Below are 19,367 nucleotides of genomic sequence, written 5' to 3'. Positions count from 1 at the left end.
CTCAAAATATGCTATTCATTTCGCATGGTCCACACAATGTAATGGGGTTGCACACCAGTTCTTTGGTTACGTCCTGCCGTACGTGAGATTTTAGCCTCCTGTTGATAATCTCATCACTGATTTTGTTGGACTCCGCAACGTGATGTCCGAAATGTCGTCGAGTTGTCAAATTTGTGGACCTACCAGTTCGTGGTGCAACCTTAACTGATCCTGTTGTCTGGAATTTGTGAGTTGAATCAACTACAGTGTCACGATGTAGACACCTAGTTTCCTCCTGCACGGCAAACCTCTTCCATTAAAACGTTCTCTTTGCAGTAGTACACATTCTCACATCACTGGGGTTTACACAGGAACTAGACAATAAGACAGCCAACAGTTTCACACTTAACACTACCCTGCAGGTTCAGGGAACTCATGCAGGCGAAACTCGAATGCGCTACCAGGCTTACGCGACTCGCAATCCGAGACATGGCAAGCTCGCCGCTGCGGAGGACTTTGCCGACGCATGGTAGCTGCGTTACTACAGGGTTGTTAGTTCTTGACATTAGAGTGCTGAGGAGAAGTTGATCGCTGTCTCGCGAGTCAGAACCGAAGCTGACGACCCTCACTGATAGTGTATCACAGCTGAAAATTAATTCCGGCCCGCCTGCAAACGTTTCCGACTAGATCCGCGGAGCAGTTCGTCGCGCGGCAGCTGTGCGGCGTCTCCGGCCGCGACCGCCAGCGGCGTCTGGTGCGGCGTACGGAAGCTGCGGGCCACGGAGGGCGGAAGGGACGTACCAGTACTTCCATCTTTCTTTGGTTCGGAACACAACCTGCTGAAGGTGTTGAATAAAGAAGTAGTCAAAAGTCAAAGACTCTGTTATTCCAATCTCGTATAGCGCGCGGAAAGAACGAACAGCCGGCCGGAGTGGCCGTGCGGTTCTAGGCGCTACAGTCTGGAGCCGAGCGACCGCTACGGTCGCAGGTTCGAATCCTCCCTCGGGCATGGATGTGTGTGATGTCTTTAGGTTTAATTAGTTCTAAGTTCTAAGCGACTGATGACCTCAGAAGTTAAGTCGCATAGTGCTCAGAGCCATTTGAACCATTTGAAAGAACGAACACCTATATCTTTCCGTACGAGTTCTGATTTCCCTTATTTTATCGTGGCGATCGTTTCTCCGTATGAAGGTCGGTGTCAACAAAATATCTTCGGATTTGGAGGAGAAAGTAGGTGACTGGAATTCCGTGAGACGTTCCGTCGCAACGAAAAACGCCTAACTTTTAATCATGTCCAGCCCAAATTCTGTATCGTTTCAAGCGCAGCAGTATTCTAAAAAGAGGACGGACAAGCGTAGTTTAGGCAGTCTCCTTAGTAGGTCTGTTACATTTTCTAAGTGTCCTGCCAATAAAACGGAGACTTTAGTTAGCCTTCCCTACAACATTTTCTGTGAGTTCCTTCCAATTTAAGTTGTTCGTAATGGTAATTCGTTGGTATTTAGTTGAATTTACGGCCTTTAGATTTGGCTGATATATCGTGTACCCGAAGTTTAATGGATTCCTTTTAGCACTCATGTGGATGACTTCAAACTTCGTTATTTAGGGTCAACTGCCAATTTTCGAACCATTCAGATATCTTTTCTAAATCTTTTTGCAATTTTTTTTATCTTCTGATGAATTTATTAGTCGATAAACGACAGCGTCATCTGCAAACAACCTAAGACGGCTGCTCAGATTGTCTCCCGAATCGTTTATGTGGAGCAGGAACAGCAAAGGGCCTTGGGGAATGCCAGAAATCACTTCTGTTTTACTCGATGACTTTTCGTCAATTACCACGACTGTGACTTCTCTGACAGGAAGTCACAAATCCAGTCGTAACTGAGACGATATTCTATTAGCACGCAAGTTTACTATAAGCCGCTTGTGTGGCACAGTGTCAAAAGCCTTCTGGAAATCCAGAAATACGTAATCTATCTGAAATCCCTTGTCAATAGCACTCAACACTTCATGCGAATAAGGAGCTAGTTGTGTTTCCCAAGAACGATGTTTTCTAAACCCATGTTGACTCTGTGCCAATACACCGTTTTCTTCGAGGTAATTCATAATGTTCAAACGCAATGTATGTTCCATAATACCGCTGCATATCGACGTAAACGATATGGGTCTGTAATTTAGTGGATTGCTCCTACTTCCTTTCTTGAATATTCGTGTGATCTGTGCAACTTTCCAGTCTAAATTACAGGCTGTGTGAGACAAGAGTTGATAGTGCTGTGTACCCAGTGACAGCGGTTACCATCACACATTGTCATGGGTGGGGTCCTTTTGACGAAGGTGAGTGCAGTCTCAGCGCTTTGGTTCTCCTCGGATCCCCCAGACACGGATTCTTCCATTTCAACGCTGTATGCAGAACCGGGACTCGCCTGACAAGAAGACGTGCCCGCACCACACTGTGCTGCCGTGTAGGGGGCAGTCGCGCGCACAGTCCATCACGCTATAGATATCGTCTCACTGTTCGTGTGGATACTTACGTTCCCAAGGACACGGCCATTTAGCGATTCGAGGTACTTGACGTGGCTGCACAACGCCTCAAGGCCTACTGAAGACGGTCTCAGGTTCAAGTAGCGTAGAGCCGTAGACATCCCACATGGCGCTCCCGAACTCAGCGACGTTTCGTAGCTTCATGACAGTCGTGCGGCAGCGGGCAACGTTGGCAGCAGCACCGCCAAGCCATTCACTGCGGCCTCGACTGGCCACGGCCCTGCCGCCGTCGAACTGCGACAAGTGCTGGTCTCACATAAGACTCAGCCTGAGCTCCTCACAAACTAACAACATTTAAATGCGATTTCTGAATGACAAACTCGCTGCGCAGTGTGTCCTTAGACAGCGTGATCTTGGTAAATGGGGACAAAATACAAGAGACGTTCCTTGAGAGCATAAATAATGAAAAATGTCACAAGGACATACAGCCGGAAATGCGTTCCAAACGAGGTACACAACCTTCAAGATGGAGATAAATAATAGCTTACAGGGAATCCCTCTGAGTGCGAGGTCAGAGAAGGCCAGTGATGTTTTAGGCATTCGACGCCTCATACAGTACGAATCAGCCACAATATTCGCTGCTAACTCCAACACGGGGCGAGACTGGAGGTATCCAGCGTGAGGCTACGGAATTTAGTTGAACTGCTTATTGGGCGAGCAACTCGCAACAGTGCTTCAGTGCTAGTGGTGTTGATACAAAGCAGAGCAACGGAAACGATACAACAAAGAAACCATTGCTTTATATCTGCGACAAGAGTTTCCGAAGTCCAATTTCGTCAGAATGGAACCCAAGGAATTTCGCAGAGTGAGAAAGAGGTGGCAGGCGAAATATTAAAATTTCTGCAAGGTGAGTCAGTAGAGTGCTGAAGCTTCTTAGTTTGAGTCTACTCAAATTACTGAGTATGTGAAACTTAATTGTGTTTACTTAAACTGCCGAGTGAAACTGAACCTAATGTCTCGTTACTTATTTTTATCATTTCAACTCTGACCTACAGAATTTTTGCTGACAAAGACAACGCAAACTTATCCTATTCATTTATTACCCACTACATACAAGCGCGACGCAATCTGACTGCTGTAAAATGACTTCAAATAAATAACACAAAAAATGGCCCTGAATTGGAAGAAATCCTATAGTAACACACACTTTTTCATAAGCCACATACCTCACAGAAAATCTTCATAACACGTTAAAATGGCTCTGAGCACTATGGGACTTAACAGCTGAGGTCATCAGTCCCCTAGAACTACTTGAATCTAACTAACCTAAGGACATCACACACGTCCATGCCCGAGGCAGGATTCGAATCTGCGTCCGTAGCGGTCGTGCGGTTCCAGACTGAAGCGCCTAGAACCGCTCGGCCACTCCGACCGGCTTCATAACAGGAACTACAGCAATTGCAGCAAGCAGAAACTACAGCTGGCTAAATAAAAAGATTCTAACTACAATAGGCTCTAGCTACTAGGAGGCACGTAGTAGAAGAGGAAAGATTTTGTTGAAGAGGAAGCAATGTATTTAGCAGATTTTACCTTACTCATATGACATCCAGTTTCAAAAATTATATGGTCGTCAATAATTACATTACCCAAACTTTACCAGCTACATCCATCTTCATTTTACAACGCATGTCCTACCAACATTGAGTCTGCACGAAGGACACATGTCCAAGCCGTCCGGTCGCTAACTGTTAACTGCTAGTCCGTCCCACCACACAGTCTCTTACCGAGGGCGTAGAGGGCTGTCAGCGATGTTAATTACAGTTTATAGCGCTGCCGACATACAAACATGTAAACAGGCTACTTACAATGCGTGGCGTCGTGTACACACGGCTGTGTGGACAATATACATGAGGAGTTCAGTTATGACGATACGCGCTTAACGAGAGAAAGTGATACTAAAAAAGTGCCGGGCAATGTTGTCGATCATCGTCATCGGACGGGGAGAGCCAAAGTTCCCTAGTAAAGGACAATTACTGTCCAATGAGTTGTTACCAAACATAATTACGTACATGGAAGAACATCCGCAGCACAGTAAAACAACAACAACATCATTTCGAGTAAGTGCGCAGCAGTATGACCGTGCAGTGCACAACATAAACTACGGGCACTCAAGGAGGGCAAGGCGCACTTGTTACAAGAACTGGTGTTTGCGCGTTTCAAGGACGCTTGGTACAGTTTGCAGGATGAGCATGATAGTGACCTACTAGGTGTATGATACTGAGCTAATACGTTATGCAGATCAAACTGAGCGCTACATGGTTTACAGTGATTTAAAGGAAAGCAGTCGATGGTTGCGTAACTTCAGTGTTGCAGAATTGAAAGACGTAGGATATCGGAATTTCAAACGAAGCATCAACTCGACGATTCACAGCAAACTATGGAATCGGCCTGAAAATTTATAGACGAGAAAAAACACTTATCCCATCGTTTAGTAAGTAACTTGTTTTCTACTTCGAGCAAATGGGACTTGAGGAGAAAATGCATACGAAAGGAACCCTAGAAATTAGAGGTACCAAGAGTGTTTTATCAATATCAACTGACATGACGCATTGGTATACGACTGTTAATCTGGGTGGTCAATTGGCTGGAAAGTTATTTACTGTGCTGCGAGAAGATGGAGGTGCTCTGCCCTCTACGATTCTTTCTCGTGTGCGTGGTCTTGCAAGAGCAATAGGGAATATCTACGACTAAGCACGAAATAGTGGAAAAATGGGCGTAAGAAAACTACAACTATGGTATGAGCACTACTTTTGGCTAATAGCTGGTGAAAATAAAATGCTTTTGCTTGGTTCCTGGTCTGTGTATAAATATCATACTTCTTTAGAGCAAACCATTCCCCCTGAAAACTGTGTGACATTGTAATTCGCACCACCTGGAACGACTGGACAAATTCAGCCTCTGGACTTTTTTCCATGTTGAGAAAACGTATTATCGCACTATCTGTAGCTACGCCTTAAACCATAGCCAGTTTCACGATAAGTTCCACGACATACTGTTTCGCATCCCGTTGCATGCCATCACATTCCATCAGTTCTCATCACCCCGTTACACCAATATGATTCTACATGTATTCCTAAAGAGTGGATACCCAGTTGAAGGTTCTGCTTAGTTTGTAGCTCCCAAGGAGTTTGCCTTCGATCTTGATGTTCCGAATCTCTGCAAGTTAATGAGTTGTGTTGAACATTTCTTGAATGTCTGTTTTGTGATGTGTGGTACATACCTCATACAGAAAGTTGGTCTCTGCATCTTCCGGACACTCATTTTCTGTCGTCCTCCAAATGCACATTGTGAGTGGTTAGCAGCTAGTACTTATCCTGTCATAATTGTTAACACAACACTTTTAAGACTGAAATTGTGACCTCGGACTCAAGGGATTCCTCAGTGAGTGTAGGTTTCAACGAGTGAAAGCACACAGAGGACACATCAGGTAAGTGGGCATGTCGTATCTGTTCTAGCTACACACTCAAAAGAGCAGTGAGCTGCAACATCATGTAGCTTCCATACTACCAAAGGCACATCTTCCAGCAGGAGAATCAGAGCCACCGATAGTAAGTGCGGATATGCGTCGTCTGTGAGGGAATGTTCAACTCACGAGGCGTTCGCCATTGATTTCCGTCCACAAACTGCCGCTGAACCAGTGGCGATGCTTTGCATGGTGATTCCCCGTAGCCGAAAAGTGACAGCATCACAAAAAAAAAGGTTTGTGACAGAAATACCAGCACCGTGGTGGCCTGTGCAACGAAACGGAGGCAAACCGTTGCCGCGGAAGTAAGTCCGTAGATAACAAGGGCCGCACGCATTGTTAAGCGGCAGCTGTCGTGTACCATGTTCCTCAAGACCGTAGGGATTTCTAGGGCTTTCGTGTGCTGGCGGGGTACGCACTGGTGCTGATACTGGGTCACTATCAAACATCTTTTACCTCCATCTACAAGTTCACGCATTTCCCTCGGAACGCGTTTCCGCCCATACGTCGATGCGACCTCTTTTCGCTGTCAGGGCTTTTTTCCATTTAGCGAAGCCACCGTCACAGAGAATGCACATGGGGGCGCTGCTACTTAGTTTGTACGGTAGCGCTTCTCTCTCTCTCTCTCTCTCTCTCTCTCTCTCTCTCTCTCTCTCTCTCTCTCTCTCTCTCTCTTCTCAGAGATCACAGGCCCTCTAGAGCATGCACTGCATCAACGATCTGCATCCACCGCCTTCTATCTCTCGCAGCCTGTGGAAATTACTGTTCCAATTAAAACAGGATTACGACAGAGAGATTCTCTTTCATGTGTCCTCTTCAACCTTGCATTAGAGAAAGTGGTTCAAATGACTCTGAGCACTATGGGACTTAACTTCTGAGGGCATTAGTCCCCTAGAACTTAGAACTAATTAAACCTAACTAACCTAAAGACATCACACACATCCATGCCCGAGGCAGGGTTCGAACCTGCGACCGTAGCGGTCGCGCGGTTCCAGACTGTAGCGCCTAGAACCGCTCGGCCACCCTGGCCGGCAGAGAAAGTGGTTCGGGAGAGTAATTTACATCTATACAATGGTCTCCGATTCCAACACAGTGAAGTAGAACTCCTGGCATATGCAGATGATATAGTGTTACTGAGTGAAACTGAAGAACAACTGAAAGACGTGTACAGATCTCTCAGGCACATTCCCAGCAAAATGGGGCTTTTGATTAACCAAGAGAAAACCGAATACATGGAAATAGGTCGAGTCATAAATCCAAATCCTTACTTTGAAATTGACCAGCATTCTAAATTCAGAAAAGTTCTCCAGTTTAAATACCTTGGATCACGTTTCAACAGTAAAAATATCATATCAATGGATATAAATGAGCCTGCCGTTGTGGCTGAGCAGTTTTAGGAGCTTCAATCTGGAACCGCGCGACCGCTACGGTCGCAGGTTCGAATCCTGCCTCGGGCATGGATGTGTGTGATGTCCTTAGGTTAGTTAGGTTTAAGTAGTTCTAAGTTCTAGTGGACTGATGAGCTCAGATGTTAAGTGACGTAGTGCTCAGAGCCATTTGAACTATTTGATATAAATGAAAGAATAGGCTCAGGGTCAAGATTTCTGTACTCATTAAACAACCCACTCAAAAGTAAAGCTTTGTCAATCACTACAAAGATGAAGATATACAACACTATCATCTGCTCCATAGGACTGTATGGTACAGAAAGCTGGACGCTTACAAAAAATGAAAGAGAAAAACTGAATGTTTTTGATAGAAAAGTAATGAGAAAAATCTGGGGACCTGTGTTGGAGAATGGTGTATGGAGAATTCGAAAGAACATTGAAATTTATCAGTTAATGAAACAACCCACTGTCATCCAGGAATTAAAAAGTAGGAGCCTGCAATGGGCTGGACATGTGGCTAGAATGGAAAACAACAGAATCACCAAGAAAGCATTTGAAGGAACTCTCCAGACAGCAAGACCATTGGGCCGACCTCGTACGAGGTGGAAAGATGACATAGAGAAGGACGGTAGCGCTTGGATACTAATAATTAAATGTCCATGTTCGTAGTAACCTGATAGTGGCGAGCGTACTGTAAGACCTTCGGTACACGCACCATCAGATTATTTGACTTGTCGCTCTAGCGAAGTAGGCGAGTGTCAGCAATATGTCTCGTGGTCTTATCGTGGCGTGTTTATCTTCTGCCGTTAGACGATAGAAATGACACTTGCACGCTTAGAGTAGCAGATTGACGGTGACCAACTTTAAACAGAACTTGATTAATTTTCACACACATTTATTAAAATAATAATAAGCATAAACATTACTTAACTTGATTCTGGATGCTATTTACAATTGACAATCTGAAGTTCCTTTGGTATTGGTACGTTAATCTTATTCTCACATGTGTCTGATACTTGACAAAGTGTCTATACATTTATCTTCATAGCTATGTACAGGAATATGATAATCTTATTAGGCGCAGACTGAAACTTGACTATAGACTGGTACAGACTAATGCAGACTGGTGCAGACTGACTAATCGGAGGTCTGTACACTCGTTATAATACCTCGAGCGTTCAGGTATCACTGCGCGAGTGTGATCCGCGAGGAGAAAAGGTTCTACGTTAGCAGCAATCTCATTGGGTGCGTGACAGATTAATACTCGGATCGGCGGAAGCAGAATTTGGTCCGTCTCTAAGACAGCGCCATCTCGTAGTGCGGAGACGGACGAGCGCTGCACCTGCGCTGTTGTGCTTAGCGGGGCGCGCTCTAATGGGAAAGTTGTGTACGCGCTGACTACGCGGAACTATGTACACAACACTGATGTATGTTTTGACTTTTTTTGCATGTCGCCTTGACGAATTTGCAATTTCAATGACAAGTAGCGTACAAGGCAACTGGGGAGCTCGTGGCTCAACACGAAGCCGCAGAGCTCGTGCGGGGTGATCGCGCCGCTTTCGCGCTGGGGCCAAAGGGAACAGGGCAAGGTCGTGCAAGCAAACTGCGGCCTCTTCGAGCGGCACGGAGAGAACCGGCCTCGCGTCTGGTTGTCGGGTTGTCCCACGGCAGCTGCGGCAGCGGCACGCCAAGCCGGGTCGTGATGGATCGCAGCGCGCCGTCCCGTGCCGTGACGTAGGCGTCAGCGGCGGCCAGCGCTGTCACAGCAGGCGCCGCCTTACTTTACTTTTCCTCCGCCGTCGCTTTGCACTTCGTTCTCCCGTTCTCTGCTTTTCCTTTCCGTTCTCCCTGCGACCGCCTCCACCTCTTTCTCCCTACGGCGCCGGCGACCGCCGGAGAAGTTTAGGGGATAAACCGCGCGGAAAATTGTCAATTTTGTTTCAGCCGTGTGACACGGAGCGTGTGCGCCTGCTGTGTGTGTGTGTGTGTGTGTGTGTGTGTGTGTGTGTGTGTGTGTGGATCAAGTGGCGGAGTCGATAGCCGGCGGGCGCGGCCGGCCGCCACGGACGCGGCGCTCACTCTGCCCGTGGCCGGGCTCAGTGCGGGGCACTTGCGGCGGCGTCTCTGCCCGTCTGACCACGCCCTCCTCGCGCGCCGTCGCCTGCTCCAGAGGGCGCACTTCGATCGTTGTAGATTACGGCGGAACAGAACACAAAACTTGATACCTGTTAAGAATGGCTTTCGGAGAGATAAGTGCACCATAGCGGCAGTTGTGACGTTGCGCTTTATCATGGAAGAAAAATTTAATAACAATCAAGACACGTTCAGAGGCTCTGTGAACCTCGAAAAACCGACGAAGGAAAACAAAAAAGGTCAAGTATGACAAGTACTCTGAGCTCTGACTGTTCCTTACCAAGTTAATCACACCGAGGAGCCAAAACGTTGTGACCACTTCCATAATAGCTTGTTTGTCCGTATCTGGAGCGAAATACATCACTGATCTGCGTATCCAGGATCCGACAGTTTGTCGGTAGGTCTCTGGAGGTATGTGGCATTAGATATCTACGCAAGGTCATGTATTTCGCGTAAATTACGGGCCGCCTGTTTGCGTACGCCGTGATGGCGTCCGATAGCCAACCCGGGTGGGCTCCATAGGATTTACATCAGGCGAATTTTGTGGCCGAGACATCAAGGTGAGTTCACTATAAACTAAAACTAAATTCCTCCCGAACAGGTCATGAAGGCCCAACGGTACCGACCGGCCGCTGTGTCATCCGCAGCCCAAAGGCGTCACTGGATGCGGATATGCATTTGGTCAGCACACCGCTCTCCCGGCTGTAGGTCAGTTTCCGGGACCGAAGCCGCTACTTCTCAATCAAGTAGTTCCTCAGTTTGCCTCACAAGGGCTGAGTGCACCCTGCTTTCCAACAGCGCTCGGCAGACCGGATGGTCACCCATCCAAGTTCTAGCCCAGCCCGACAGCGCTTAACTTCGGTGATCTGACGGGAACTGGTGTTACCACTGCGCCAAGGCCGTTGGCTGCGAGTTCACTATAGTGCTCCTAAAACCGCTGCAGCACGGTTCTGGCTCCGAAACAAGGACAGTTATACTGCTAAGATTGAAGGAGTGCAGACAGCTGTCAGCTCGTCTTCGATTACTACCACAGGTCCCAAGCAGGCGCAGAAGAATCTCTGCTCCCAACAAGCTGCGTCCGTGGCGCGCTGTACTTTCCCAGCTGTCGTTCATCTCGACGATGGCATTTGTAGAAACGACCGTCGATGTAGTGTGGCCAAAATGTCATTCTCCCAAGGAGCCGACACATTTCCATTGATGGACGCTGGAATCCCTATGGTCCCGTCCAACTGCAATCGTAACTGACGATGTCTGCGGTTCGACATGTGAACGCGTAGGAGTGGTGAGCTCCAGAACTCCACGTTCGGCAATGCGCGATGAACAGTGTGCTCCGAAACACTTGTGCATGCACCAGCACTGTGCTCTTTCGGCAGAGAAGCCACAGATCACCGTCTATTCTGCTTTACAGAGCAGACATGCCTGCGAACCCCAAGTTCTCTGAAGAGTCGTGGATGTCCAACCACTTAGTGCCCAGTGGTAGTTTCACTGTCCTTCCACCCCTTTTCGTAGATGATCACGACAGTAGCACGCGAATATTCGAGCAATTTCGCTGTTTTCTAGATACTCGTTTACGGACTCTGCGTAATAATAATCTGTCCTTTGCCAAACTCGTTCATCTCAATGGCTTTCCCCATTTGCAGCCCGTATCTTCGCTGGGCTGACCACCCGTCCGTGTCTGCTCCGCTTATGTATTTTTGTTACAGCAACATTTGCCCACAACGCACCAGGCGGCATACAACATCGCGGTTGGGTTATCAGTGTATGTAGATAAATAATAACAACAATAATAATTTCGCGTTGTTCAATGGCCTGGTGCAAGTCTTTCTACTCGACGCCACGTCAGCGACTTGCATGTACCTAACCAACCCCAGTTATTCAACGGGGGAAAGGGACCTATCGATTTCCACGCACTCGTTTTACCCCTTTATCTCCTTTTCTCAGTCTGTTCCTCCGTCTTTTTTCTCATCATTGGTTATATCCGGATGCCCCATGACACCGTTCACATTCTATCAATGAGATTCTCTCTCTCTCTCTCTCTCTCTCTCTCTCTCTCTCTCTCTCTCTCTCATTTCCAGACGACGGCATGTCCCCTAACGGAATACATACAGCTACGGTACCGGTTCTAGGCCAGCAGACGCGACAAGCATGTGGGTTGTTCACCTATAGGTTACGATGTGTGGGTATAAGAATATGCGACACATATATCTTTCTACTGCATTGAATTATAAGATTAAATTATTTACTCCGCCAAAGGACAGCAAACCTTGATATTTGACATGGATTTCAAACTTGATACCTGTACCCGCTCCTGAGAAACAGGGGTTTCACAGTCAGACAATCAGACGGGCAAGGTTCTGTTTTTACCAGTTGAGGTATGGAATCCTGAAAAGGTACAAGATGCTCTAAATTCGTAGAAAAATGGGAGCAAGCGGTACGGGAAGGCTGTTAATATACAGGACCCGTCACGGAAACCGCGTGGTTTTGTATTTGGCGCTGCGGCCGAGCTCTTGGTCTCAAGAGTGGAGGGCGGCCTTGTTTCGTCCGTTAGAGTGGGAAGTTTAGTTCTCGCGTGGAGCGTGGAGCATCGTACGTTCGCTCTCTCGTGATTTTTCGTAAACAATGAGTCTGTGACACAACGCAGCTTTCGCACCCATTTTAATATTTCGATCCGCCGACCTGTTGCACACCTGAACACCATTTTAGCATGGGCTGGAAACTTCAACGTAACTCGCTCAGTGATGAAGAAGAAACCACCTGGCCCCTGCAACAGAAATCTGAAGCGAGTTAGCGTGTCTGCAGCACAGAGTACTAAACGATCATGCTGCGAGCTTAGGCACTGAGTCAACAGTGCGAAGGGTTCTGCACAAAGATCTTCACTGTCACCCATAGAAAATTCAGATGCGTCAGTAACTTAGCGAAGATGATTACGGACAGCGTTGTGTCTTTTGTGAAACATGCTTGAGGCGATGATGAATGATCTTGAGTGGCCTCCTCGCTCCAGTGATCTAAGCTTACGTGACTACTCCTTGTGGCGATGTCTCAAGTCCCGAGAAAATGCAACGAACGACACTGTCTTGTAAATGTGAAGACGACAAACCAGGTGGAAATCGTTTGTATTTCATATCGGATGTTAATTGATGGTACTCGGATTTTTCGGCACAGGCTACAATCACGCATAAATTAAATGGCCAACGTATGTATGCTGGCGCAAGCTGTCGGCAGCACACCGGCCGGCATAGCTGAAGCGTGAAGATCGACAAGTAGGCGCTGGATGAAGCGCGCCTGTTACGAGAGAGGCCAGAGAAACACCTGCAGGCAACATGCCGCCAGCTCCCTCTGGACAGCATGTACGACGTTGACCGGAGAGACTCACTGAATTCCAGTTTGGCATCTGCCATTCACTCGCAGAGTGGGCCCAGTTCACCATACTGGCTACAACAGCACACAGCGACCTGACTTGTGACTATAGCAAGATTAACGATATTGTCTGCATGACGCTTATTACATGATGAGCTTGTACCACAATACATGGACTCTATTCAATTAAGCAACTGTTCATATAAATAAAGAACCGTATTAATCTACGTGTGCATTTGTGTTGTACAAATAGGATACCGGCCACCCATAACATCATCATCTCCCTTGTCCTTATGGTACAAGGCTCTACAGTGGCGACGAGGAAGGGATACTGCAGTATGAGCGACGTAATCTTCAAAATACAAATGAAACAATGATATTCCCAACATACACTATGCAATGTCATCAACGAAAATACTTTTAAACAAAACTGTCCAAGTATATCTTGTCCAAAAATCACGCGGTTCCCAAGAAAGACCATCTACAGCGTGTAGACGAACCAAAAGGCATCAACTGAAGACCAAGAACGAAGCGTCCGTATCAAAAAGGGTGTAAGAGAGGGATGTGGTCTTTCGCGCTTCCACTGAAGCAGCGATGACGGAAAGGATAACAATGATGAGATTCGTTGACGAAAATGCTGTTGCCAGTTAAAGTGAAGAATAATTACAGGAAATGTGGACAGAATAACCAATCTAATGTAGTGCTTTACTTGTAAAAAAATATGTTGTTCAGGTACTGGGACTTCCTGTTTCTTTTTTTAAATTTAGATCTCTTAAAACGCTATTCTTACGTGTTTTCGTCAGAGGTAGCCTCATACTGTCACAAATAAAGCACTGATGTAATGAATACAGAATATGGATTGAAAGTGAATCGAAGAAAGTCTAAAGTAATGAAGACTAGTAGAAATGATTGGATTGGATTGTTTTGGGGAAGGAGACCAGACAGCGAGGTCATCGGTCTCATCGGATTAGGGAAGGACGGGGAAGGAAGTCGGCCGTGCCCTTTGAAAGGAACCATCCCGGCATTTGCCTGGAGCGATTTAGGGAAATCACGGAAAACCTAAATCAGGACGAGCGGACGCGGGATTGAACCGTCGTCCTCCCGAATGCGAGTCTAGTGTTTAACCAAGTGGAAATGAGATTAGCAATAAACTGAAGATAAAATATGGGGACAAAGAAGTTGATGAATTGAACGAAAGCCCCTTCATTGGAAGCAATACATGACAGACCCAGAAAGGTGGACATAAAAAGCAGACCAGAACACGCGAAGAGGGCATTCCTGGCCAAGAAAAGTCTGGTGGTATCAAACATCGGCCTTACATGTCGTGAAGACACATAGGAGTTTCTCCGCAGAATCGGCGCAGGAAGAGCAAATGGAAAACAATGAGAAGGAGGAGGAACAGGCACCAGGGAATAATGTGCTGCTGTGAGATCAAGAGGCTGGCGCAAGAGAGATTTGTGGCTAGCCAGGAAAGAAGGTTAGCAGTGCCCTCGTAGCTGTTATGGCGCCAACTTGTTTTTGAGTAGCTCCGCTGTTCCGCTGGAGAGTTCATATGCTTTCAGCTTTTTTTGCATTTCTCTCTGCTTTTGCTGTACGCATTAAACGAGTGCAAGGAAACTGCGTGATTTGAAGATAGATGGCAATACATCTACAGAAACAAAAAGCATGGGAACATTTCCAAAATGAGATCGTATATTGTTCAGATGATAATACGACAGCTCGTCGATTTCGTCCCTGTAAGATTGTCGCATTATTATCCGATAACGTTCCAGTACTTGATCTACGAAGCTGCCGGGCCTGTTGTCCTAGTACTGAAGGGAGTGCTTGAAAACCGCCAGGGACTCCCAGCCGGACTACGAAATGTTTCAGTTTGCATTTAACATGGAACTCACCTCTCAACCGCGTGAAGATTCGCCAGGAACGAGACGTTGTTGAGCTTCCACGTTGAACTGTAGATCCTTTCCCCAGTGGGTTTACTGGGGTATGCAGGACCACTCAAGTCCCCAAAGAGCCGTCCAATTGTAGGACTTGAACTAGGCCTCTCAGCTACACGAAATTGTTATTGCTGGAGGTACCACCACAAGAAGCTCAATTAAAACTCTGGGAGATCTTAGGAGCACTGCGCGACGAAACGCTGAAGGTCATCTCAAAATCTCCGCATCGGAAGGACGTAGCACAGCATGCTGCAACAGCCGAATCAATTACTCACATGTGGAAAGTATAAACTTTCACAATAACAGGAGATATGAAAACGGTGAGTAACTCTTCACGCTGTTTCGCTTCCTAGAACACATGTGCAGGAGGTCTGTTACAACACACTGCTCACAGTGAATGTATTCTGCTTTGACAACATTAGAAATAAAAAAATCACTATCGAAATGTGTCACAACGGGGATGGACTCAAAAAGTCCTGATGAAACAGAAATGAAAGGGTACATCACAGGATGTGAAATAATTAATGGATTAATTGAGACCAAGTTTAAAATGGTACTGCAGACTGTTCAAGACATTCAGCACACATCTGAAAAATCCTGTTCATTGGGAAGTGTGCCAAGCAAATCACGTACAATGGTGGATCTGAATAAAATTCAAGTGACCATTTCAGAGGATAAAACTGAAATTTACAAAGACTTGGTGAAGTGGTCAGTGGTAGAAGGAGACTGTGTAAGGGATTGATAGTAGTTAATGTTTCGTTGCAGCATCATGTCTCGCTATACATCCTTACTTTACTAATAGTCAATAATTACCTTTTTATTTGTGTACATTCCAAAGTAAAAAACTAGATTATTTGCCATCAATACAAAATTTTTCTATCGTGAATGTTCAGTTTCGAAAGGACAACATTTTAGAAAATTGAAAATAGTATAATTTTTCGCTATGGCGTATAAAACCTCAGTCCCATGTAATAACATACGTTGAGCACTTAAGAACGGAATGCTGTAAGGTAAAGAGATTTTTTTAATGAACGCTATGAATAAAACACCACACCGATCGGCACGCATGTTTTCACGCATCCCAAAATCGTTGACTTAGAATCGTCGAAGCTAATGCCTGTAAGTTATTTGCGACAGAACATGTGAACCGTACACGCTTCCACCTGCAAATACTGTTTTTAGTAGCAGATTTGTTGAGAAGGAATCAGAAGAGTGACGCTTTCCGCGAAAGCTGTTTTGTAGGTACAAAAGCCGACTTATTCAGGGCACTAAACAGGTACGTTCTCTTCACTGCAATCTGAAGTCACGCACATATGAAAGCCTAAAATACCTGCTGTCCAGGTCTCGATCTGATGTCGTCGTCCGCTATGCTGCAGTAGTATAACTAATGCCCACTAATTGTCAACAGGGAGTATTTGCACTGACGTCACATACGTCACGGGATAGCGATATACACATATACAAATGGTTCAAACGGCTCTGAGCACTATGGGACTCAACATCTGTGGTCATCAGTCCCCTAGAACTTAGAACTACTTAAACCTAACTAACCTAAGGACATCACACACATCCATGTCCGACGCAGGATTCGAACCTGCGACCGTAGCGGTCACGCGGTTCCAGACTGAAGCGCCTAGAAACGCACGGCCACACCGACCGGCAACATATATACAGATGGCTGTAGTATCGCGTCCGCAGGGCATAAAAGAGCAGTGCATGGGCGGACCTGTCATATGTACTCAGGCGATTCATTGGGAAAGGTTTTCAGCGACTTTGAACGCGAAATGGTAATTGGAAATAGTCGCATGGGACGTTCCTTTTCTGAAATCGTTAGGGAATTCAATATTCCGAGATCCATATAGTCGAGAGTGCAGCGAGAATACCAGTTTCTGGCATTACCTCTCACCACGGACAGCGTAGTGACCGACGGCCTTCACTTAACGACCGAGAGCCGCGACATTTGCGTAGAGTTGTTAGTGCTAACAGACAAGCAAGACTTCGTGAAATAGCCGCAGAAATCAATGCTGGACGTGCTACGTGCGTATCCCTTAGGTCAGTGCGATGAAATCTGACGTTAGTGGGCTATGTCAGCAGACGACCGACGCGAGTGCAATTTGCTGAGAGCACGACATCGCCTGCAGCGCCTCTCCTGAGCTCGTAATCATATCGCGCGAACTCTAGACGACTGGAAAATCGTAGCACTGTGAGATGAGTCACGATTTCAATTGGTAAGAGCTGATGGCAGGGTTCCAATGTGGCGTAGACTCCACGAAGCCATGGACCCAAGTTCTCAACAGGGCAGTGTGCAAATTGGCGTTGGCTTCATAATGTTGTGGGCTGTGTTTACATAAAATGGAGTGAGTCACTGACTGGAAATGGTTGTAATCGGCTACTTGGAGAGCAGATGCAGCCTTTCGTGGACTTAAAAGTTCCCAAAGTGGATTTTTTTTTTTTGTAGATGACAATGCACCGTGTCACCAGGCCGCAATTGTTGGCGACTGGTTGAAGAATATTCTTGATAATTCGAGCGAATGATTTGTCCACTCAGATCGCTCGACATGAATCCCATCGAACATTCATGGGACATAATCGAGAGGTCAGTTCGCGCACAAACACCTGCACCGCCAACCTTTCGCAATTACGGGCGACTCTAGAGGCAGCTTGGTTGAGTATTTCTGCAGGTGACTTCCAACGAATTTTTGAGTCCGTACCACGTCGAGCTGCTCCACTAGGTCTGGAAAGAGGGGGTTCGACACGATATTAAGAGGTATCCCATGACTTGTCACCTCTGTGTAATTCAGGCTCACAATACATTGAGTCAGCTCCATTAATTCGAGGAAAGAAGTTTTAAAACCAATGTTTTCTCTAAATTTTTAAAGGGTTAAGATGTGTCCGACTGGTATAACAGCTGGCCGTGTACTGGTGCCCTATAATGAAGAGAGAATAATGTAGACCACGGTGAGGGTCCTGCTCAGAGGACTGTGGTGGGACTAGCTGCTGCCCTGTAAGGCAGCGACTGGCGCGGAGTGCAGGGCTGGCCAGCGCGGCCCACGCTGAGGGAGGTGGCGATTAAAAAGCGGCGGTCCGGCTAATTAGTCGGGCACGGCACGGACCACGCGGCCAGCGGCGGAGGCGGCCGGCAGCTGACCTGCGCGGGGGGCGCAATTTGGGCAGCGCGAGCGGTGGCTGCCTCGCAGGTTGGAAGGGAGGGGGGGGGGGGGTCGTTAATTAACGCCGCGGCGTGGCTGGGTAGGCGTGGTGGGTGTGGGGGACCGGTAGGAGGGGAGGTGTGGGATCCCCCGCGCAGGGCTGCGACCGGCCGCTGGTCGCCGGTAGCTGTGCGAGGCGAGGCGAGGCGAGGCGCGGCCGCTCTAATGAAATCTTCCCCGGCGCCCGTCCCTCCACTTCAACCGCCGTGTTCCACTGACGTCGCCACGCGGCGGCGTGTTGATACTGTGCGATCAGCTGTTGCAGCTGTGCCGACGCGGCTGTTTACCGCGCCGATCCTCGCAGACGACACGTCGCTTGGTTCTGAAGCTATCGTAACTGTTCAAAACTGAATCACTTTGTCAGAAGCCGGGTTTTACAGGCATGAGTTTTTTTACACATGCATACGCCCGCCACTACCCTTTCATTCACGTTAGCGTTTCCACTCACCCGAGCTGTAAATGCTACTTAAGCGTCTTTCGAGATGGCGTCACCTGAAATAATTCCTTCCGGAAGTTGTGCAGCTCTTAGCCCATGAACTTACAGTGGCGTTGAAGCAAGGGGGGGTGGGGGGGACTAGACCCACAGATGTTGGCTATGGAAATAGGGATCACGTAGGAATCGTTTGGGAACATCAAATGCGGTAATAAGTTAGGTATCTGACGAGGACGACGTCCCGTTCCAAAATATTTTCGAGTGAGTAAAATCAATATTCAGAGTTTTTTTTGACATACATTCGTGGCTGTCTAACACGAATATGGAAGATGCTGTACCAGCACGCATTAAATTACAATGATATTGATATTTATGATAACTGGAGACGCTGGAATACAAGTATTATTTCGAACAGCACTGTTTCTAAATTTCTGTTATCTACGATACACTGAAGGTACATTGGAAAGTAAGAATCTGTCTGAACATTTTAGCTTTGTTTTTATTTTCAAATTTAGTCACAGTTCGACAGCACACATGTGCCGTAAATATAAGTTTTATCGGTTTCGTAGTTAATTTTTTACTGAACTGTGTACTACTGTGCAGAACCGTCGTTACTCAACGACAGCGCTAATACGCACACTGTTATATTTACACCGGATTTTAATGGGGGTCAAGAGTAGTTTTTAAAGCCACAAATAAATTTCCATTTCACACAATATTTATATTCAAACACTAAAGCAAAAATTATTGTCATTATATTGAAATAAAAAATACCTGTATAACATCGACTGTTCTGCAGTAAAATGATCCTCTGTAAGTTCACACACACACACACACTGCTGCTTAATCAATTTCGCCAATTCAAATGATGGTGTGTTAGTCTATTACAAACAAGTGACTATAAGGAGTTGCTGAACCCTACAATGATATTAC

The 19,367-nt window shown here is 46.6% G+C and overlaps 1 protein-coding gene and 1 pseudogene across 1 annotated transcript in view; both read right to left on the bottom strand.

Moving 5' to 3' along the window:
- LOC124622783 (LIM domain-containing protein ajuba-like) overlaps positions 1-19,367 on the bottom strand; it is an 853,017-nt gene that overhangs the window by 605,640 nt on the left and 228,010 nt on the right. The window lies entirely within an intron of this gene.
- LOC124623320 lies at positions 10,291-10,408 on the bottom strand (annotated as a pseudogene).

The sequence above is a fragment of the Schistocerca americana genome, chromosome 7 (assembly GCF_021461395.2).
Source record: "Schistocerca americana isolate TAMUIC-IGC-003095 chromosome 7, iqSchAmer2.1, whole genome shotgun sequence".
Classification (NCBI taxonomy): Eukaryota; Metazoa; Arthropoda; class Insecta; order Orthoptera; family Acrididae; genus Schistocerca; species Schistocerca americana.
This window is presented reverse-complemented; position numbering and strand designations above follow the sequence as displayed.